Source organism: Arachis ipaensis, chromosome B04 (assembly GCF_000816755.2).
Source record: "Arachis ipaensis cultivar K30076 chromosome B04, Araip1.1, whole genome shotgun sequence".
Taxonomy (NCBI): Eukaryota; Viridiplantae; Streptophyta; class Magnoliopsida; order Fabales; family Fabaceae; genus Arachis; species Arachis ipaensis.
The window spans coordinates 103607802-103614584 of NC_029788.2; the positions used below are offsets into that span (position 1 = coordinate 103607802).

General features: G+C 33.8%; 1 long non-coding RNA gene across 1 annotated transcript; it reads left to right on the forward strand.

The window, feature by feature from the left end:
* LOC107639696 lies at nt 4038–5267 on the forward strand. The gene is made up of 2 exons (XR_001620272.2): nt 4038–4297; nt 4556–5267. It is a non-coding gene; the product is annotated as an uncharacterized LOC107639696 (long non-coding RNA).

Consider the following 6783-nt stretch of genomic DNA (forward strand, 5'->3'; position numbering starts at 1 on the left):
GGAGTAGGGAGCCTCTATTTCGTGCTAGTCACGACGAGACTGCCGCTGTTGTTGCTGTCTCGCTGTCACCGAAAGTTCGTCTCCACCGTGCTTGTCATCTTGTCCGCCCACGGAACTGCCAAAGGCCGCCGTCGCCGCTGCCTGGGTCGCAATGGTCAGAACTGCCGTAGATGGAGCTCACTGGATTTACTCATCGGGGGTTGTCGCCACTCCTTTTTGGTTCTGTTCTAGCTGTGCCGTCATGCCTGGTCGCCAGGAGCAGTGCTGACATCGTTAGAGTCAGCCACTGGAGCTACGATGCTCTGTTCTTGGTTCCTTCTTGGTACAGTAAGTCATTTTGTTCTAAAAATTTTTTTAGTCGCTGTTTTGTTGTTTTTGAGGTTTTTGCGACGTTAGTATTTTGGGATCGAGTTTAGGTTTTTCCATGTTAGTGAATTTAAGTTGCTATCATGGTTGCAAATATAGTCGAGCTGTGGTTGCGGCTACCGCTATTGCGGGCCGCAAGGAAAAAAATTTTGAACGCGTTTGGTTTTATGGGTTTGACTATTTGAGGTAGGGGCATTTTCTTAAACTCATTTAACTTTTAAGAATTGGTACAAGTTGATATTAATATGAAAAATATATTTTATGATTAGTGAGTCTTATGGATTGAACTGAACTATTTTGGATGGATGTGATTATTTATCTGATTGATTTATTGAATTATTGAGGAGGCTGGTTATTCTTATTTGTTGATTTAGTTTGTTGAGTTGGTTGTTGTTGGACTGATTTCTTAAATTGGATTTCTGGATTATGATAGAACGATTTAAGATATTGGAATTAGTTTTGCTTAATTTATCGGAAATAATTTTGAGAATTGGAAATGATTTGAGATATTGGAATTGGTCTAATTTTGGAAATGATTTTAAAAGAGTTTGAGAAATAGTTTAGTTGGGACTCGAGAAAGGTGACAAAGTCTGAGTTTTAGAGGAGATACTGCCAAAATTTTATGAAAAATTGAAAGTTTTGTTTTGGTTAAAATTAATTAAAGAACTATTTTATTTGATTTTGATTTTACTAAAGGAAGGAGTATGTTTTGAGGCGTTTTAACATATTTTTAAGTATTATTGAAGAATAAGCAATTATGTTTCAATTAGGATTTATAATTGAGAATTTAGAATGGTTTTAAATCTTCTGAAAAGAGTTTTTAAATTTAAAGTGAAGTTAAAGTTAGTTTTGGAAAATCGGTTTTGGGAACTTGTTTTAAAACAAAAGTGAGTTTTATTCAATTAAATTTAATTTAAGAGCTATGTTCTTAGGAATTTCAAATGGATATGGAGGAATGAATTATTGAAGTCTGTTAAATGAGTTTTGAATCTTTTAAAATGAATTTAAATTTGAAATGATTTTGAAGTTAGTTCGACGATTTTGGTTAAATGAAAAATGAGTTTTATGGAAAAAGAACTTGTTTTAAACAAGATTGTTTCGAAGGTTTAGAAAAAATACCACAAAGAAGTGGTATCGGTTTTAAAGGAAAAAGGATTTGAGGAAAAGGTGTTGAATGGAGTGTTACAAAGAAAGTGAAAATATTGTGAAACTAAGAATGAAAATTGAAATGGAGAATTATGAAAGTTGACTCGTTAGTCTATAAAGTGATTATGATTTTAAGCATGATTGATTGGGAATATTATTGGAATGTAATTGGTAAGGACGATGGTCTTATCCCACTTGCGTGTTTGAGATTTAAATGTAAATATGGTTGATGTTGTGAGAACAGTGGTTTTATCCAACTCATGGATTTGATAAGTTGAGGATGAAGAATTTCCTCTCTTGTCGTGGTATGGATGTGGGGAAGGTGGAAAGGATCTCTCCCTCGTATTACTTTTTCCCATATCTTTCTCTGGTTGTAAGGTGGAAAGGCACACTCCTTCAATGTGAAAAGTGACTCTCCTTCGTTTGTGTTCCTCCTAGGGATGCGTAACCTAGAGACAATGTCTGGGTTAGCTACCGGATATGTTAAGTTCTGCCAGTTTAACCGACACATGAGTTCATGGCCAGTAGAACAGGAATGCATTATATTGCATTTGTTTGCTATTGTTTGGGTGTGCTAGCTTAAGTGTTTTGGTTTGCCTATCTGATGAATCCTGTTTCACTGTTAATCATGGTACTTGTTGTAACTGTTTTCTAATTGTTTTTGCCTTGTATTGTTTGTGCTTATGATTGGTTCTATTTTAAGACCAAGTGGAGATTTATTTGTATGCTAGGCCGGAGGCTGAGATTTGTCTATATGTTGGGTTGGAGGCCGAGATTTGTCTATATGTTGGGATGGAAGCCGAGAGTCGTTTATATGTTGGGCCGAAAGCTGTAACTTGATTTTGTAATAAGATATTATTTGAACTTTGAAATTCTTATATTAAAGAAGAGAACTTTAAATTTTGCATAATTAATTGTTGCGGTTTTGAAAAGGTTCATAAAATGAACGATGATTTTTGTTTTTAAAAATTTATTTTTTTATACATATCTTCTAATGACAATTTTTAAACCCTCTATTAAAAATCTACGAAAACAATGTTCTCATCCCCTTATAAACTTCTTTTTTTAGGATAGACAATTTGATATTTCTATAATTATAGTTAATACGTGCCATAATCTAAGGAAGATATCTAATCGAAGCTTAAATTTAATTTGATGCTTTATCCACCACTAGCGTGTACACATGGGAATGCTTAATGCAACGTCACGTGTAAACATGCGACAAAATTAGAGCTCCACTCTCCAAAATCCAAATGTTGGGGAACTAGAAAGATATTCCTTACAGTGAGCGACAAAAGGCTGTTAGTATGAATCTATAAATTAAAATATATATCAAATTTCTTATTCAGACTGCCTATCCTTTTCATAATAAAATAAGAAGTAATATATATTGTTTGGTAGGCCAGGTACCAAGGGTTAGACGAAAAAAAAGGGTGAGAGACGAGGAGGGCCTAGACCGCGATGTTAGCGAGCGAACGAATCTCCTGAACTCGTGTTGGAGAGTGGAACGATGGGACTCGCGATCTCCCGAGTTATATATCTACTACTTGTATAATTGCTGTGGCTCCTGAAACCACGCGTCAGTTCCTCAATAACTTAGAATAAAAAAATTGAAACGGTGAGTAAGGTAAATACGTTACATTCTTCTCTCCCCTTATCTTTTCCCTCTATCTCTCTTTCGCTTCAACATGTGCCGTCTTCTCTCTTTTTCTTTTGAAACCCTAAATCCAACCTTCCCCTTCTTTTTCTCATAGATAGCCAACTCACTTCTCCTGCTCCGGATAATCTCTGGCCATTAACGCTCTGTTTATCGCTCTCCTTGTCTCCCAAATCCTCATTTATGTAAGGCATATCTCGCGCTCTCGAATGCCGTATCTTCAACATCGTTTTTGTCAACCTCCATCTGAAAACCCTAACCGATCGAGTTAAGCGGAGAGATGCCGGCGATGCTGAGAGACTGAGATCTCTGTTGCGGGCTTCACACACTCACGAAGAGCGTTAGCCCGGCGGCTTGCTTCAAGGCAATTGAGGAATCGCATCCCACTTCCTCGGCAACGGCGGTTGCAGCTACAAAGGTCCAATCATCATATTTTCAGGCGTCTTCGTTGTCGATTGGGTTTTTTGTTTTGATATAAGATGTTGCGTTCCAGTAACAGTAATTGTTTTTTGTCATGTTTATCCATTCTCTTCTGATTTCCTTCTGAAAATTGGGTGGTTTTGTTTGTATTGCTGCTTGTGTGATAGATGAAACAAATCAACTATGCTTAGTGTCACTGAACTATTAAGCTATTAATACTCATACACACTTGATTTAGGGTAGGGTTTAGGGAGGGGGATGATTTGTGGGAGTGATTGCTGATTGAAATATGGGTCAAATTGAAAAGTTAGATTTGTGGTCATGGAGTTGTCTTTTCGCTTTCATGATGGCAATTGAGGAAATCCAATAGCTTCGACAGTTTAGTAGGTATTAGATTGATTTAAGTTTTCTTACGATGTATTCATTCATTGGAACCCTTGCTCTATTAGGTCTTTCTTTATTATTTTCAATTTTTTGTTGGAAAAAGCTACAGCAATAATAGAAGTATAATGTCTAAAATTAGTTTGAGTATTTAAAGTATATAACTATAAGTTCTGGAATAAATTTGGAAATAAGGAAGTTTATTACAGTGCACAAAATGAGTTAAATAAACATTATTATTAGAAAACTATCTCGTGGGATTGCTGATAATTTAGATGACCCAAAATACAAGCATTACAAATATTGGTCTAACCCCTTAGAAACAAGGTGAGATCCTATACTTAATTACTTTAGTAAATATTTTGTAGAAGTTGCACACAAGAAGACTGCCAATCTAGAATCTGACTATTGTTGGCACTTAGCTACTACGTAATTAATCATTTTATTACCTTGGTTTGGGGTATTGATAGATTCTTGCTGTTGCTATCTTCTATAATGTTGTATCCTGCTGTCTTTTAAAATCCGTTTTTTATTCATACTACTACTCTTTATGGTTTGTGTTATATTTTTGTCCTGCTGCTGCAGATTACCACATGCTCCAAATATGGAGATTTACTCTATGTATGGGGTCGGGATTCCAATGTAAAGAGCCTATGTTTATAAGTCAACCTCCCAATCGGAATGCTACATTTCGTTTCAGATTGACACATCAGCAATTGGTGGAGATGAGGACCCTTTTTTAAAGGATGGAGTTTATAGTGCCAATGGGGATGAAACCGATCCTCTTTTAAGCGCTGGTTTCATTTGTGCAAGAGGTTGGCGGGGAAAAACCCGCTTTAATCCTTTAGGCATCTAAACGTTCATAAGGGAGTATGAAGACGCTGCTCTGGCTAATCTTCTCGAAGGAAGGGGAACCCAGAGTGGTGCTCATGTTGATATATTGGGGAACTTTGCACTTATTGAAGATATTATACGAGTAGCAGCAGGAGCCTCTGGTGAGGACTTAGGTGGACATAGAGTTCACTCAGATTTTCAAAGGGTCTCAATATTAACTCTCAGTGCAATAAATGTTCCGGCTGGCAGCTGTTCTTTTGTTAAATTATTTTTTACTTTTTGGATTATAAATACTCATTGTTACCTTAGTTTAACATGAGTATTACCCATGAGGTTATAAAGAACTGTTGTTAGGAATTAAATGAAAATGTGCACTAATCTTTGATCATTTTAGCATTGGCATTGTGACACCAAACCAATCATTTTTGTGTTGTGAGTTTTCTGAAATGTTATCTATTCTATATGTTTGTGTTTTGGATTAATTTTAAGACATTTCTCAGTTGTATCATATCATTAATAATTTTCTCTTTTGGTGCATGCGTTTATCTTCTTTTGATAGTGCTCCTACTAACACATATACTTAAAATATTGACAAGGATATGTGTACACCATAAAATCAGTCATGATTTTTTATTCCACTGATTGTTTTTTTTATTGGATAAAGTAATTTTAAAAATATTTGGATCTTATTAGCTCTCTCCGGAGTCAATTTGGGAGTCAAATATGTAATTTTCTGAATACACAATTTTGATATTAATGGCACAAAATTATAAATAAAAATTTTTAACAAGAAAAAAAAAATTAGAACATCATGTATTATTAACATATATTAGAATAGCATCAATTTATAGATATTTGTTTGAATCAACATAACAATATAATTTTATTATTTTAAAACACAATGAGTTGTATTAACATTATACGCATAACCAAATTATTAGTTAATAAATTGTCTTTGAGTGGGTTAATAACTTCGTTCACTTACCATATTTTTCAGGCTCTTGTTACTCAACTCGAAGAGTTTACTTATGATTAGTTGATTTACTGTATAGTAAATTTAACTATATATTTTATAATAATAACTCTGTTCTTATTGTGTGAGGAGAATTACTTGCATTTGAGATCTTAGGTCAATAAATTTGCGACTTGCGTATGTGTGAAATTTTTTTTAAACTTTATATTATTTGTTTAGCTCATAACTAATAACTAATATGAATTTTTTGTGTGTTATTATTATGTTTTACTGATAACATTTTTAATTTATTAGGAAACCAGATATTTCTTTTAGGTTCAAGTATCAAACTAAAGTAATTTTTATTTTGATTACTGATGATTTTCAATTTTGACTCTTATTTATTTCAATGTTAGAAGATTTAATTTTATACATTTGAATAATAATATATTTTTGTTGTAATACGTGAAAAACCTTATAAAATCTTTTCAATTTCAATTGCTCCCTTCCTTAAATTTTAATGCGATGAAAGAATTCTTTTTATATACATAAATTATATTGGTTTTGGTTCTTATTTATGTTTATCTTCTTAATTGCGTTGTTTATATTTTTAAGTTGTATTTGTTGTTGCATAATTTATGAAGTTGAACAATATACAATGTTCTATGAGATAGGATTTCTATAGCCAATTCTAAGACGTGCTCATCAAAATTAATGTTTTGAAAAGCAATGATACTTATGCAAACTATGAAGAGTTAGGAAAAAATACTTATGTATTGAGTAGTGATAGAGTAAATAAATCTATTACATTTTGTTAAGAATTGAACAACAAAAGTACTTTTTATCAACATAAAAAGTGACAATCCAAGAATACTGAAAAAACAAATCCAAAAGAAGGAACCGAAATTTTTAACCCGTGCGTTGCACGGGTCTTTTGCTAGTATATATATATATTGTTTGGTAGGCCAGGTACCAAACGGGTCAGGCGAAAAAAAAGGGTGAGAGACGAGGAGGGCCTGAACCGGGA